This window comes from Penaeus chinensis, chromosome 12, assembly GCF_019202785.1.
Source record: "Penaeus chinensis breed Huanghai No. 1 chromosome 12, ASM1920278v2, whole genome shotgun sequence".
Classification (NCBI taxonomy): Eukaryota; Metazoa; Arthropoda; class Malacostraca; order Decapoda; family Penaeidae; genus Penaeus; species Penaeus chinensis.
In genome coordinates this window covers 4,221,788-4,239,287 of record NC_061830.1, presented here as the reverse complement: position 1 = coordinate 4,239,287, position 17,500 = coordinate 4,221,788, and the positions used below count along the sequence as shown (strand labels likewise).

Sequence of the window (17,500 nt, the reverse complement as noted above, 5' to 3'; positions counted from 1 at the left end):
GATAGATGGATGGAAAGAAGGAAAGGAGAGAGAGGGAGAGAGGGAGAGAGGGAGGGGAGAGAGAGAGAGAGAGAGAGAGAGAGAGAGAGAGAGAGAGAGAGAGAGAGAGAGAGAGAGAGAGAGAGAGAGAGAGAGAGAGAGAGAGAGAGAGAGAGAGAGAGAGAGAGAGAGAGGAAAGGACGAAAAAGGAAGGAAGGAAGGAAGGAGGGAAACATGGAGGAGATGTGGAGGGAAAAATGAAGTAGTGAGAAAATGAGGATGAGGAGACAAAGTAAAGAGGAAAAAGTATAGACAAAAGAAATGAGAGTTGATAGACATACACAGATAAAAAGAGGAAGAAACAGAAAAAGTGGGCGAGACACACAGATTAAGAGGGTGAGCGAGGAGAGAGAGAGCCGCAGCATCCTGTGTTAACCTATCCACAATCAATGAAAGGCAACACTGCGCCTGGTCCATAAATTCAACCAAAAATCCTCCTCTGCTAGAATGACATACCTAAAAAAAAATTATATATATAAAGACATATTAAAAATACACACCCATCTATATCTATCTACAATAACAAAAAATAAATAAAACAGAAGCAATAAAAAAAAAAAAACATCACTCCACATATTTTACCCAGACGACAAACCACGAAAGCACTAAAAGCACATTCAAACAAACCGAAACAGCCCGCCCCCCCCCCCCTATGACCCTCCCCCTTTTTTTTTTACTTCCTACACCCCCCCCCCCCTTCCTCTCACCCCTACTCCAACCTCCTCCTTCCTCCTTCCTTCTACCCTTATCCCTGTCTTCTTATAACACGGAAGTCGTAGTTAAGAGGTTGGAGGGCGGAGGAGAGGGGGAGGATGAGGAGAGGGAGAGGAGGAATACTTAGAATAAGAATAAGAATAGGAATAGGAATAAGAATAAGAATAAGAATAAGAATAAGAATAAGAATAAGAATAAGAATAAGAATAAGAATAGGAATAGGAATAGGAATAGGAATAGGAATAGGAATAGGAATAGGAATAGGAATAGGAATAGGAATAGGAATAAGAATAAGAATAAGAATAAGAATAAGAATAAGAATAAGAATAAGAATAAGAATAAGAATAAGAATAGGAATAGGAATAGGAATAGGAATAAGAATAAGAATAGGAATAGGAATAAGAATAGGAACAAGAGGCGGGAAGACGAGGCAACGCTCAAGCAGAGCGCGGCGACGGGGGCGCAGGCGGGCGTGGGCGGCGACGGGGGCGCGGGCGGGCGTGGGCGGCGAGCGGCCGAGCAGGTCACGATGGCAACCGAACCCAGCCAGCGCCACCGAGTCACACCAAGCCAAGCCAAGCCAGGACAAGCGAGGCCAATAGACATTAGCCCAGGCCAGGCGAGACCAAGCGAGGCCAGGCGAGGCCAATAGACATTAGCCCAGGCAAGGCGAGACCAAGCGAGGCCAGGCGAGGCCAAGCGAGGCCAAGCGAGGCCGTGCAGCTTCCGCGGTGGGAGACTTAATGTAGAATCGATAACCAAACCCTCTCCTACCCCCTTCTCCACCTTACCCCTCCCCCCCAACACAATTACACACACCTATTGCAAGTCGCTACCGCCATCCGGGCACTATGAAGTTGGCGCCTTCCCTTTCTTCCCGAGTATTCCCTATTCCTCCGCTTCTTTCCCTTTCGTCCTCCTTTCCCTTCCTCCATCCACCCTTTATCCTCTCTCCCTTCCCTCCGTTCTTCTATCACCATTCTTTTTTTTCTCTGTCCCCTTCGCCCTCTTTCCGTTCCTTTTCTCCCAAATTCCTTCCCACCCTCCCTCCCTCCCCCTCCCTTCCTCTCTTCCTCCCACCATCCCACCTTTCTCCCTCCCATCCCTCCTTTCTCCCTCCCATCCCTCCTTTCTCCCTCCCATCCCTCCTTTCTCCCTCCCATCCCTCCTTTCCTCCCTTCCTCCCTCCTTTCCTCCCTTCCTCCCTCCTTCCCTCCCATCCCTCCTTTCTCCCTCCCATCCCTCCTTTCTCCCTCCCATCCCTCCTTTCCTCCCTTCCTCCCTCCTTCCCTCCCATCCCTCCTCCCTCCCTCCCATCCCTCCTCCCTCCCTCCCATCCCTCCTCCCTCCCTCCCACCCCTCCTCCCTCCCTCCCACCCACCCGCAGAAAAACACAACCCCAAAACACCTGTCCTCCACACACCCCTCATCCCCTCATCCCCTCACCCCCCTTACACCCCCCCCTCGCCTCTCATCCCTTGGGCATCCCCCAAACCATCTCCCAACAATTGTTCTTTTGCAGCATCTTCATGGCGGCAGAAAAATAATAAATAAGCAATTAAAATAAAATAAATAAATATTTTTTTTCAATCACATATTTACACAACTCAATCAACCATGGAGATCGGAGTCACAGGCCTATAAATACACAATTTAGTGTTAATACCGAAAATTATAAGACAAAATAAAAATGAAATTAACAATAACGATACAAGAGATAAAGAGGCACAGAAAGAGAAAAATAGAGGTAAAGCTAAAACTAAAGATAGAAAAGACGATGAAAATAACAGCAGTAACAACAACAACAACAACAATCCTCTCCGAATGATCTCATCGTAACAAGTGAATCGAAAACAAATAAACGCAGAGCAGGGCGTCGACCACATAAAGCACCCAAATTAACAGCTCAGGTCTTAATGAAATCCTTAGGTGTTGCAGCCGGCAGGGATAGATTTGTAAAGACCTCTGCCAAAGTGGGATGCTTCTTAGCTAATGCTTAGAGTTGTGGTTGAAGAACAAGGCTTTTGTAGTAACAGCAGAAGCAGTGGTAATAATGATTACAATACAACTATCGCTACATAGCATACACTCGTTAATATACACACATTTTCGCAAAGAATATGTACAAATCACATTCTTAATATTTGCAATAAACTAAACAATCCCTGAACCACGACACCACCACCATCCCCGCACGAAAGGCAAATGGCAGACAACAAACAATAAAAGCAAACAAACAAGTACATAAAAAACGCAAAAAGGAATAAACAATAAAAACTCAAAAACAAATGAAATTATATCAAACACAAATGGAACTGCCAGAACCCACTAAACCAGCTTAAATACAAAAAAAAACAACAACAACAACAAACCAAACAAAAAAAAAGGAAAAAAAATATATATAAAACCAAGCAAGCCAAAGAACCCGGAGTGCCACCACCAGACAGCGAGTGCCACGAAACAGGAAGAACGGACGCGACACCCAAAATAACACCACGGCGGCGGCGGCGGCGGCGGCATCTCGTGAGCGAAACGTTATCGGAGGAGCGGCGGTCGCGCTAAATAACCTCCCCCTCCCCCTTCCCCCTCCCCTTCCCCCTTCCCCTTCCCCTTCCCCTTCCCCTTCCCCCTTCCCCTCCCCCTTCCCCTCTCCTCCTCCTGTAACTGTGGTCGATGTCGATGAGAGTTTCTTCACCTCGCTTGCTTGGAGGGAGGAAGGAAGGAGGAAGGAAGGAAGGATGAGGAATGAAGGAGGAAGAGAGGAGGAGGAGGAGGAGTAGAAGAAGAAAAGAAAAAAGGAGAAAAATAAAGACAAGCTATCGGGAATTCCCCTTCCGTGAGTCATCGTTCACCATCAACAAGATGATCATAACTATTATGTCTATCATTACTAGAAACTCACATTACAGTCATCTTATTACGGTCACAATAGCAGCATCATAACTCGTAAAACGCCATCATACACAACTAACAATCACCGTTGCAATCATCAAGTATCATGTAACTCCATTACCCAAACCAACTTCATCATCAAGTCATCAAGCCAGCACCGCACCGCCATTAAGAACAGCAGACCTTCACACGAGCAAAGTAGGCCTATATTGCAATCCGCGTCGGCCCAACGTTGCACCACCTGTCAAAAAGTGAACGTCATGTGGCGCGGGAGAGGTTGCCGACCTTACAATTGCACGCGAGCCAGCGATCGCCCGAGGTATAAACCCTCACCACTGGCAAAAGGGAAACAAAAATAAGAGTAAAAGAATGATCGAGGATATGCATAATGTCACCAGGCACTAACACGCGGTACGGGAATAACAGATAAAAGTGATAATAAAACTTTGTTATATTGTCGAGCAAAATTCCTCTCCTTGATGCTGTTCGTCACCTGACTCTGGCTGGCGCTTGGGAAATCGCCTGCGACTCAAAGCATTAACCCAGATATCCGATTATTTTCTTCCATGTCTACTCCGCAGCGAAGTTCTTCAGTGAAGAGCAGCTAGTGACAATAAAATACCTTTCAATATCTTCTCTTTCGATAAAAGGAAAATAATTTCTTATTTTCTCTACTTCTCTCTCACCGCCTCATCGTCTGCCAGCCTGTATTCCCCTCTCGTATCAAAACTATTGAAATTCTCAGGTAAAGGTAACTCTACTTTCAACAGCACGCTATGGGTCATGAAGCCTACATCCTTCTTTATGTGATGTGCAAAAGATACTTAGTCTCCCAGATCCATTCCAGATCCATTTCAAAACAACTGAATTGAAATACCCTTTGCGAAAGATTATGTAAGACTATGCATGTATACAAAACCAAGTATAAAATATATTCATTAGCCTAGATTCCTGTACCAGCTGTATTGGTGACTTTGGTGTAGTTCTAAATATACTGCCATTTTACTAACCATATAAGGCGAGAAAAAATATACTAACATTTTGTATACATTGTGTATGTGTATGCACATACAAGTATGTGTATATCAATAGGAATATGTATACATTTACATGTGGATATAACATACACAGCTTAACATTTTGTGCAAGTCCTGAAAGTACTATCTACAAGTGAAAAAAAATTATCAGCACTAATTAGTTGCATTATCTTTTTAAGTGAGATTACTTATCAAAAAGATGTTAACTTTTCCTGAAATAGCAGCTAGCTGGGGTCTATCAGCGCTTTTTAAGTGATTAATATCTTTGGTGTACTTGTTCACTTGCAGGCACTTTTTTTTTTGTTTATATTTCCCCCCCTCAGTACTCCACTTCTGCGAGGGTATCTGAATCTCAAACCAAGGCGTATAGCTACCTACACACTATTCTTTACATGATGACATTAAGAAAATAAACAGGCCTTCAATTATCAAGTATGCTTGAAGGTTAAAACTTCAAAAAGTGGTAGGTTAACTTACACCAATCATAGTTTACACTCTCACTTTTCAAAAGCTCACAGAATTTTGCCAAGAGTTTGTTGGGGAGTTGGGCCTCTATAGTTGCTGCGAACACATCCTTAAACCCAAGTCTTGTAGAGAAACTTAGTGATGAATTGCATCATCCTCACACGCATACACTCTTTCCTAGGCCTATGTGGGTGATGAAAGGGTGAAATCGCATACCTCCACCTAGCATCCAGGTGAGATCTGTCAAACTACCTCCCACCGTTATACCCGTTAAGCGAACATTTGGCTTGGGAATTTCCGTCAGTTTAGAGATAAACCGAAGGGAAAAAAATATGACGTCACCACATATCTCACCAATCACTGCCTCCGACCCAGTCCCCCGAAAATCATGCACAGTTCGGACACTTTCCACGCCATTTCTGACCAAAAAAAATAACACCAGGAATTCGCCTCCATACATTACCTCGAAACGTCGACGGTTAATTATCCAAGGCCCAACCATTCTCGCACTCATAAATCCCAAATGAACACCACCACACTGAGTAAACAGGAAAACTGGCTGCTGATTTCCCGGAGAAAGTCTCAAAAAGTCTCCAAGTCTCCTTCACGCTTCTGGACACAAAAGCTGCCAGGCTGTTTCCCCGTTGTGACCTTCCCTTTAAACACTAACTGGAAACACGACCGTATCTGTATGGAATAATATTTTGGAATTGGCAATCACATTCCTTGTATTTTGAGGTTTCTTATTGGTTCGTGTGCTTGTCCTAGAGGTCTACACACTTTCGAGGTTGTGACGGAGCTATTATTTTTATTTTGGATAAAAGTTAAATTGATAACAATCTAATCGTTGATTTTGGCAACACTTCAGACATGTTTGGCAGATCAGGGTTCCAATTAGTCTTACACATTTATCATTATCTATATGACTTGCATCCCCATTTCAAGTGCTTTCGGACGGAAAATCACTACAATGAAGATTTACGCGTACGTCACTTACATATATCTCCAATTCTAGGCGATAACCATTACGAAAATATACTACGAACGAAAAATGCACAACTGGCATCTCCGATCAGCTGGTCGGGCCGGTCGACTTTAGGGTGTACCAATCGGCGATTTTATTCAAATTTTCTCGCCAAACCACCGACCAAACTCGCTCTCCTTTTCACGCCAAAACACGTAGGGCCTATTATGGAGTTATTATGCTCACCTGGAAATAAACCAACCGCCATCTGTGCACCATAATGACGGACAATCCAATAATTACAAAGCAGCAACTCCAGCCATCAGTATAGCTCCTAGAGCCTGACTTGTGGAAATCACAACAGCTGCATTTACCTAGTCACACAATGTTTCCAATAAGCACATGCTTTTACACTAAATTCCGCTTCCATTATCTGAGAGTAGAGATCCTACTACAATAATCACAGAATCTGCAAGTTTATCCTGTAGCCGGGTACGATTTTCTGTAGGAATGTCCTACAGGTAAGGCCTCTTACACACCTGGGAACATTACCGTTATTAAACAAGTCTTCATCGGTTAGCATGACACGAGAGCGACCGTCATGCAACGTCAATAGCGACCTCCCCGGTTCTCTCCCCGGACGACGACCAGCGAAGAGAAAAAAAAAAAGGAATATGACAAGAGCAAGACAAAAACAAAGACCCGGGGTCATTGAGGTCGAACATCAATGAAAAGCGTTCGAGTCGTATTAGAACTTCCTACACCACGACATTCCGAGAATGAAACCATGGCCATACAACAGCAGCCAATCACACAAACCCACAGGCAAAACTGAGAATAAAGACAAAACACACCACAAGGAATATCTTCGGTCCTAATTCCCCCCCAAACAGACGAGTACGTGCGTGGCCATCCGCACGTGCACACACCGCGCCTCACTCTCGTCTCCAAAAGCAGGACACGTAACACTGCGTTTCCTTTCATTAACGTTTCTGATGTACACGGGGGGATAAGTAAATAGGTTGATTTTCGTGCATGTGAAGAATGTGATTTAGGGCAAGATAGGTAAACCACCAAAGATTTTTTTTTTTTTTTTTTTTTTTTGTCAAAGAAATATACCACAAAAATAATATTACTCTGTCACGAATCATGATAACGTTGCCCGTTAAAACAATGTAGACAATGCCACAAATCAACTCCCCAATTGTGCCACCCTACTGATGCACTTCATTTGAAGGCTGCGCTAGCTGAATCACAGCCGAAATCTAGGAAAAATTATGTCGAGGAAGTAAGTTATTTATAGACCGAGCGGAGAGAGTCAAGGGGAGGAACGGAGACCTAGCAGACTCGTATTTAACCTGAATATGTTATTTTAGCCCAACCGCCCCGGATATACGTTCTTCACCATGCATTTTGATTGTGAATTTTGTGACAGAGATGCTCCCCATGTCTCAGCCACCAAGGAGTCTATCAGTAGACCCTAGTTACCGATCCTGATTTCCCCATTCCTTGAATTGGCGGGAAACTGTGTTTTTCTTTTTCATACAATTGATATCGATACTGTTATTATTGTTGAAATTATTATTAAATTGTTATTAAAATCTCGGTAACATATAAGACAAATAAATAATGCAAAAGACCCTTTCGAAAAGTTGAGGAAAAGGGTAGAGGTGAAACAGGAAGGACTGATAGCTGAGTCCTTGGTGACTGAGCACTTGTAGAGCCATCTATGTGTAATAAACTTGTATTACGGTGGCCATGGCATGTATTCTTGTCATATGAGGCGATTGGGTTAATACACTAATTTATATACACACACACCCGCCCCCCCCCCCACTCACCACCCCCCCACATCCCAACCCTCACCTACACCCACTCACCCTGACACGCACATCCCCCCCCCCCCATCACCCCGCGCGCACACAGTGAATCAATGCCGCTTCAACCGAGGAATGCCGCCGCCACCTGAGAAGCATCACTCAACCACGGTGCCAAGAGCCAGCCACCTACGCTCTCGTTCAACGTCTCCCCCCCCCCCCCCCCCCCCCACTCCCGCACTCTACAATCTTTGCCCAATTTTTTTTATTTTTTTTATGCATCATCAGGTGCAAAAGCTGTTCATTATTTCGAAATGTTGCAAAAATAAAAGAAAAATATAGATACTCTGCTGCGTGATAGCGGAATCCTCTCAGAAAAAAATACTTATTTTCATCAAATTTCATTCAGTATTCTCATTCCGCATTTTCCAATTCTGTTCTCTGTTAGCTGAACAGAAATTATCTACAGATCAGGCTCTCATCAGCCCCCGCCCCTCCCACTCTAATTATAACATGTCGACTCATAACAATAACAATAACAATAAAATACTATTACTACTAAAAATAATAAAAACGTAAAAAAATAAAAATAATCATTATTATAATCATCACTATTAAAATACTAATAATAATAATGACAAAAAAAAACAATAAACCGTCTAAAAACCGGTCTGGCAATCCTTACACAACAAAATGCAAAATGCAGATCTGTAACCTTTCCCTCCTGAAGAGTCGCCCGCAGTCTCTCCATCACTTGAACCAAACAAAACATGGAAAAAGTGTGTGTGTGTGTGTGTGTGTGTGTGTGTGTGTGTGTGTGTGTGTGTGTGTGTGTGTGTGTGTGTGTGTGTGTGTGTGTGTGTGTGTATAAGTATATGCCTGTATGAATATGTGCGTGTGTGCACGTATTTACATATATTTGTGTGTGTATATATAAACATATAAACATATATATATATATATATATATATATATATATATATATATATACACACATATATATACACCCACACACACAGATATATACATACATATATATATATATATATATATATATATATATATATACACATGTCTATACACGCATGCATCCTTGGTCCTCGCTCTATGAAGGTCAAGGCCTCCCGAAACCTTTTTACGCCATAACTTTCCGCAGGTCGGCCCGCGGTTCATCGGTCCCCCGCAGCCGCCGCCGCCGTGGCCATCCGCTCGATAACTGGGTGTATGGTAGCCCTTGTTTAGTGACCCACAAGCACCGAGTTCCGAGAGCTTCCACCCCCCTCCTCACACACCCCCTCCCCACTCACCCCCTCCTCCCCCACCCTTCCAATTCTCATCTTCTCTCTATCATCACACCGTTTTCAGTGGTATTTGTGTAAATCAGGACGGTCTAATTAAGTAAATACAATAATGATAAAACATCACAAAGTATGACAACATTTTCAAATCGGATTGAAATCTGTATCCTTTTTTCACGCTGAATACGACCCTAAGTGTTCAACCATTCTCGTTTTTTTTTTTCCCCCATGTGACTTTTACAGAAATCGATGTTTAAATCCCTCGGAAGCGACCGCCTTTCAGCCTCATGTCAACGTAACCAGGAGCCTAAAATAACGTTCCCGCCGTGAAACATTCAGTGGAGAGACATTTATCAAATATTCCACAGGTCTCCTGGTCGCAGAGAGCTCGCGGAGATGTGGACAAATGGTACTGCGTGCGTGGTGGTGGTGAAGCCTTCTTAGATAACCAATATCTAGGCGAGATATATGTATGCAAATGTCTGTTCATTTAACTCTTGTAACTCAATTTACTTTCCAGTCGATGCAGAACTCGACTGTTCTCAAGTTGAATACATTGGGAATAGCTTCCCTCTCCACACCCGCACTCCTCTCCTCTCCTCTCCGTTCTCTTCCTCCAGCCCTCCCTCCTTCTCCCTACGCCTTCCTCCCCACCCCCACCCCCACCCCCACACACACCTCCTATACCAACCAGGCATGTGTACCCTGGAGCGATGGTGTACAATTCACACCCTCCGCATCCTTGTTGATCGACCCCGCCGGCGTCTCGTTGCTATGGCAACCCAGCTGATATTTTCTTCCTCGGACAGAGTTGCCAGATAGTTCGTTTCTTCGCCGCATGCATAAATGAGGGTTTTAATTAAGCAGGAGAGCACGAGCGGAGAGGATCAGGCAACCTTTCAATTCGTGAAATTGCCCTCAACGAATTAAAAACGGTGACAGATTGAAAAATACGAGGGAAACTCGAGTAAAAATGAACATCGAAGAGAATCTCCACCTCGCCAGTTTGGCAGAGACCGGCCATCTCCTGGCAGATCAGGCAGTGCGGTTACACAGAGCCATCCCAACTATGCTCGGTTTCTACATCTCAGTTGTATAGTTACCACACACCATTAAACCATCACCCATTGCACCGCTAATGAACCCACCCGACATCTGTCACGCCGCAGGAGCAGAATCAAATAAACCTAAGCAAAAATGACCAAACCGCCTGGCGATCAAATGACCAAACTTTTCTAAACAAAGTGGAACCTGCATCTCCGGAATGGGTGTAAAAAAACGAGAGAAGAGCGGCGCCCCGGCCCACGCTCATTAGGGTGCACGATCCCCTTCAGCGAGGCTACCCAGCTTGACGAGATGGGGACGAGCGCTGTGGAGAGACACACACGGATACAACTGCACCGTGGGGAATACTAAACCTCGTAATGCGAAGGTTTTCTCTCGCATGCAAATAATCGAGCTAATCTCATTCCCCCCTTTATGTCGAGCCGGAGAAATACCAGAGACAGATCGCGCAGCAGAAGGAGAACGATTTCGCCAAATGACGACCGCAACTGCAGTCTGTGACAGGTTTATCAATTGTGCAAGGACGAATGGGATGGTGCTCCCTCTGCCTCGCAACATCAAGTTTAATCAACCGCAATCAAATATGAATGATACTTAAAGTGGTGCTCTTCTGTATATTTGTTTTCCTTCCTAAGGCACACCTCAAGGTCTTGACTATCACGCGAGCAGAAACAGACGGCTAATAACCAAGCGCGGAAGTCTCGACTATGTACTTGTGGTTAAGTGTCCCAACCCAAGTGGACTGCAGCCCCGACTCCCGCCTCACTTCGGCTTGCATTGCAATGAGCGTCCGAATATTTTTGGCCCGTGAACTCGTATCATTTCTAGCTCAGAGGCCCCTTACCCGCAGATTGGACAGATCCAGGGTGGACGAAATCCCGTAGGTCTACTTGGCCGGCATGACATGATCTCCCTCAGGGCTTGTGTGCGTATCGATCTCCTCTCTCCTGGAACAGCTGACCCGTTTACGCAGCCTATTACGGATCGGATAGGCCGAGCTTTCCTGCGCTTACTCACTCTCAACTAGCCCGATATGAACGCTATCATATCTTATCATTAAACCTATGGATATCTAATACTTTATCTATGAATTCTTGGGTTTTAAACTCTGATAATGGCCAATCTCTAATGTGTATTTCTTTAGTCGTGAGTTACTGTGCTGGTTTCATGACTCACTGCCAAATGTCAAGGGAGACAATGTTCCACGAACTAATGGCGAAATAAACCAAATAATGAAAAGACAACCCGTTTCACCAGTTCCTCGGATTATAAAGCTTTCCTCTAACAAGCGACAGTAAACACAATGCACCATTCATGCCATGCCCCAAACTACACCGAAACAAACTCTTAAACTAACAAGCAGCGAGCCAAAATAAAAATTAATTTTGCAAGGAAAAAAAGTATATGTGTGTGTGTGTGTGTGTGAGTGCGCGCGCGCGCATGCGTGCGTTTATTTCTCATTCTTATTCTCTACGTTTCTCTGGCTCTCTCTACCTCCCATACTGCGATGCGGTCTACTTTGATCGATCTCTCGCTGGTCGCTATCGCCCTCATCACCATAGCCTCCCTCAGCCGCGTCTGCTCTCTCGCCCGCGACCACTCGTCCATCCCCGAGGGCGAAAAGCGTGTACTTGTTTCCGAAATGCTGCAAATAAATCGTTATTTCGTTTCCTTTGAGAGCAAGCAGATTGGCAGATGTTGGGCGTCAGTATGGGGGTCTTGAAGTGCTCTGAGCGTAGCCATGGAGGTGTGCCTACGAGCACGGCGACAGTGTGTGGCGCCGCAAGCGATGATCCGGCAAAGCGGTTCACTACAGAAAAGTACCACTGCATTTTTTAATAATCTCAGTTTCGCACTTCTAATTACTCATTCCCTTCGAAGTCATAATCGCTGAAAAAAATCCAGAGAACAGAGATAAACATGATAATGAAGATTCTCTGCTGCAGGGGAAAAGACTATCACATTGAGGTTTCCAAATTGAATGAGTGAGAAGTAATGGCTGGCCATAACTTGCTTTTGGCTGCTGCTGGAAAACCAAAATTCATTACTGTATACATTTTTATTCACAGATTTACTCCTTTAAATGCAGCAACGTCCTTTTTCTCGAAGATCTATTGCGGGAAATAATCATCACAGATGCTTGATCCATCAGACCGCGGGGATGCTGCTTCTGAGGCCGCAGATGGACTGAGCGCTCGCGTTGGCTGGGGTTGTGAGGAGACAGGCGACCCCGTGGACTTCGAAGGATGGGGGTTGGCGTGAGGACAATGCGTAGTTGAAGTGAGGTTCTGCTGAAGTTCGGTCGATGATGGACCCGTTTTACTGCGAGGAAAAGACTGTGAAGGAAGGCCGGGGGAAAAGGAGGTGGGAGGAGAGAGCCGACTGGCGAATGCAGCCTGTTGCCTGAACCTCTTAAGGGTGTTTATGAATTCACCTTGGACCTCTAACTTCACGTCGTCCGAGAGGCGTTTGAAGTAAGTTAAGAGACTGAGCAAGAAATGCCTGTCTGGATCGTCGAGGTCCCTTTCTCTCGCTTTCCTCTCCACGCTCCTTGCCAGCGCGTGGAGAAGCTGCTCCTCGGAAGGGGGCGCTTTCCTCCTCCTCGGATGCGCTGAAGGAGGAGGAGGAGGAGGAGGTTCCCGAGCTCTCCTCTCCGCTGATTTCGTAGGCGTCTGGAGAAGCTCGTCCTCGGAAAGGGGCGCTTTCCTCTTCCGATTTGCACGAGGGGATACCTGGCTTTCATCTCCTGGACTCCTCCCCTCGGCTGGCCCTTCCCAATCAACCTCCTTCTCCTCCCCCTCCTCCCCCTCGCTGGTCGCTTTTCTACTTCATTGATAAACTGGTCTGTATCAAAACTCGTCGTCTTAAGTTGCAGCATCAAGTTCTTCACAAACCAAGTCCCAACGAACAACTGGCCTAGTGGCGTCGCCGTCCAGTGGCGTGACTCAACCAACCCAAGGGAAAGATGCACGCCACTGATGAGCAATTGCGTCTCCCCGACACACAAGCCGGTGTCAATGCCCACAGGCTTTTCCTAATGAGTAGTAAAGGAAGGATAGAATGGTTCGTCTACATGCGTCTCTACAACAAAGCCTTCCACATGGACCACTTTGCGTCATCCTGCATTGCTGGCGACACGACTTCGGTGGCGCTGCTCGGGAGCGCCGCCGAGTGGTTCATCCGTAAACGCTCTTATCTATTCAGCCTCAATATATTGATTGTTCTTCTGTCAGTTGAGTATAATAATTTCTCTGATAGCTATTCTTTTTCTTTATTATCTCCATATAAAAAATGAAAGGAAAAGCTCAGCAAAATAATTTTAAACGTTCTTTCGAAGTCATGAAGCTGAAAATTCTCATTTTTAAGGGCTCGTCGGTATCTCACCCAAACAGCTGTTCTGTCGAGTTGCCATCAAGCGGTATATTTTATAAATTTTTCGACCTTGAATTTTCAGTTCCAGAGGGACACTCAGTAACATTACGGACATTTTATTGGAAAACATTTAGAAACGACTGCTCTCCCAGAGTACGTACATCCCCTGGAAAGTCTTACTAGGTTTGACAGATTATAGCATACAATACTAATGTCGACCCGCCACGACAGGATCACCTCATCAGCTGTTTGTCACATCGCTCGAAATGGGAGTAACACATTTTCTAAACAAGCTGTGGTATATGTGCAGACTGTGTAATCATGAGCAACCATAATTCTCATCCCCGCTCCCTCTTTAAATAATAAAAAATTATGTAAAGCGTGCAGACACACTCCCAACTAACTTTCACTGGATAAAATGTTTACAATATTAAATACATGTCCATCTGCATTGTTTGATTGACCTTTCAAAAATATATCAATAGATATAGTTTGTCGCGCATTTAGTAGTCCTTCGTTCGATTGCCTAATCTAAGACAAAACAACGTTTCTGCGCTCAAACGTTTGTTAATGAAACAAAAGAGAAAATCGCAAAACGTTTTCAATCATATTTACTGTGATGTACGATAACTTCGAAAGCATTGCGCTGTCTGGGCACGACAATTACCAATTAATTAATTCATATAATAATTAATCTGTCATAGGACACGTTTACTGGCATTACCAGTTTTATTGACAGTAAATATATAATTCTAACTAATTTTAGGAAGCTTTCAAATCGACAAACGAGACCTTTTTTCACCCTCAGAGAAATAATATGAGTTGCCATGTACTATTGTCCGGTTAAATACTACAATTTTTAAAAAGTCGGAACTCATTCTTTTCCACATCGCATTGAAAATATAAAAAGGAGCATGTTCTACCTCCCGTATGTTGCAGGAGTAAAGATAAAACTGAATGGAAGAACACAGATTACCCTTTTTGAAACATTTTCCAATCTGAACTACACACCGGCACCACAACTGCCAAGTAACCCATTATTTTTTATATTTTCTTACTAACTCCATTCTCAATAAAGAATAATCCCCACCTCCATATAAAACACAGAACCTCCATCCACCATTACCTAAATCCAAAATCCAAATTCACACCATCAAAAAAACAGAAAACAGAAAAAAGAATAAAAGAAAAGCCCCTCATACGTCCGCCACCAAACGCCGACCTGCCAGCTGTACGCCGAAGAAACAACTCGGACGACCCCGTCATTATATAACTTAAAGGCACGCGAGTCCACTCCGGCAGGTCACGTGTGGAGTCTCGTGCCAAGAGCTAGGGTGCCATTTCGTCCAAGTTTGTATGACTTTATGGGCACGCCAGTAGAGAGAGAGAGAGAGGGGGGGGAGGTTAAATTCAAGAGAAGGAAGGGTTGATAACATATTTTCAGGGGAGGGCGTTTTATATTTAATGCAAGGTCTGGTTCAAGGTCGATAGTTGGTTGTGGTTTTTACGTTTTATATATATGGTTAGAAAAGGAATATGGCCATGATTCTGTGATGTGTGTGTACTCCAATTGTGAATTGTAATTATAATTGACTTCATTATTTTTATTTTACTTTATAAACGGTTGTTTTAAGCCAATATTTTAACAGACTCATGAATAATACCAGTTGAAATATCAACAATTACACAATAAGACAAGCAGCAGGAGTAACAAACTACACAAAAAAATAAACATCAACAGGTTCAGTAACATCATCATCATCATCATCATCATCATCATCATCATCATCATCATCATCATCATCATCATCATCATCATCATCATCAACATCAACAACAACAACATCATCAACAACCCCCCCCCCCCCGAATCCCTCCCAGAAACATCTTCCAATCTACCTTCCCCCCACCCCCATCACCCTTCTCCCCTCTCCACCCCGGACCCCCCCCCCCCGCACACCAAACGCACCCATCGCCCTGGCAACAAGAACACCGAGCCATTCCGAGCCATTCCGAGCCATTCCGAGCCATTCCGGGCCATCCATTCCCATCGCCGCAGTCACCTTCGTCCGCACGTGACCTTCCGCGGTCGTATGGTCCTCCGCTTGTCCGTCCGGGGCCCCTTTTCCCTCCCCGTCGACACGTGACTTGGGCTACACGTGTGGACCGGGGAGTAGGAGTCGTCGTCCTCCCTCCTCCCCCTCCTCCCCATCGTCTACTCCTCTACCCATATCATAACTCCTACCCGAACCTCTACCCCTTCCCCTATTATTATCCTACTTTTTCTCATACTTCTACCTCCTCCTCCTCCCTCCTTCCTTCTCCTCCTACCCCCCTCTTCCCCTCCCCCCTCACCGCGCAGCAATGGGTACGCCCATATAGCCACACACAAACGCAACGCACCCCTCCCTCCCTCCCTCCCTCCCCCCTCTCCCTCTCCCTCTCCCTCCCCTCCCCCTCCCCCTCCCCCTCCCCTCTCCCTCTCCCTCTCCCTCTCCCTCTCCCTCTCCCTCTCCCTCTCTCTCTCTCTCTCTCTCTCTCTCTTTTTGCTACGTAGAAGCGCGCGACTCTCAAGACCCAGGGTGGGCGGGGCGCGATGTTTTCCCTCCGTCGGCGCTTGTTGCAGTAAGAACAGCAATAAGAATAATAACAATAAGGATTAAGCATAAAAGTAGAATACAATTTAAAGGGAAGAAAATTCAGCTACGCATTCAAAACTACACAAAAAAATAAGATAGAATGCAAAAACAATAAACAAAACACAATCACAAAGACCTATACGAAATAAAAAAAAATAACTTTCGAGTCATACGCACTTGACATATAGAACTTGACGAACGAAGACATTATTGCCACATAAAAGACCGACAAACTATATTTAGCAAACCGAGCGCTATGATGTCAACTCCCTTCACAAAATTATAAAAGAATCCCCCCCCCCCAGACCGTCTTTATAAAATTTGTGAATGGCACGCTGGATTGGAGCTTTGCACAACGGAATACTTTGTATTATTATTATTATTTCTGTTATTATTGTTATTTCTTGTGGCAGAAAAAAATAATCACTTGAAGAAATACTGTCCGCTTTTCGATATAAATTTATCCGGGTTTTACGTGAGGACAGGCTTTCCGCTTTCCGCCTACGTTAAGGCATTTCGAGGAAAAGCTGTGAATGGGTGTCCTTGCTTGTATGTGCAAGTATGTCTGCTTGAGTGTGTGTATGTTTGCCTCTATATGCGTGTATTTACGTGCATGTGTATGCTGCTTACTTGCCTGTGTATTTATATTTTCTTCCCTGTGTATGTTTGCTTGCTTGTGTATATCTGTGAGCTGGTATAAAATGTACACTTAATAATGTGTGTGTTCACCTGCAAGCATGTAAATGCATTTCCATGTGTGTGCGGGTACCTGCACAATGTACACACACAATTCTGCACAACCGTACGCCAAAACACACATAATAAAATAAACTCCCCACACACTCACACTCACACACTCACACACTCACACACTCACACACTCACTCACTCACTCACTCACTCACTCACTCACTCACTCACACACACACACACACACACACACACACACACACACACACACACACACACACACACACACACACACACACACACACACACACACACACACACACACTCACACACTCACACACTCACACACTCACACACACACTCACACACTCACACACTCACACACTCACACACTCACACACTCACACACTCACACACTCACACACTCACACACACACACACACACACACACACACACACACACACACACACACACACACACACACACACACACACACACACACACACA

General features: G+C 44.7%; 2 protein-coding genes across 5 annotated transcripts in view; both read right to left on the bottom strand.

The window, feature by feature from the left end:
* The window catches only part of LOC125030880 (tetraspanin-1-like), a 488,406-nt gene that overhangs the window by 131,891 nt on the left and 339,015 nt on the right, over positions 1-17,500 (bottom strand). The window lies entirely within an intron of this gene.
* Positions 1-17,500, bottom strand: part of LOC125030875 (serine/threonine-protein kinase VRK1-like) — a 108,064-nt gene that overhangs the window by 88,352 nt on the left and 2,212 nt on the right. For 2 of the 4 annotated variants that reach the window (XM_047621197.1, XM_047621195.1), the window contains exon 1: positions 5,611-5,765. The exons of the other annotated variants lie outside the window; for them this stretch is intronic. The gene's annotated coding sequence lies outside the window, so the exon portion shown is untranslated. Of the gene's footprint in view, positions 1-5,610; positions 5,766-17,500 lie in introns of those variants that run through there. 4 annotated transcript variants of the gene reach the window in all.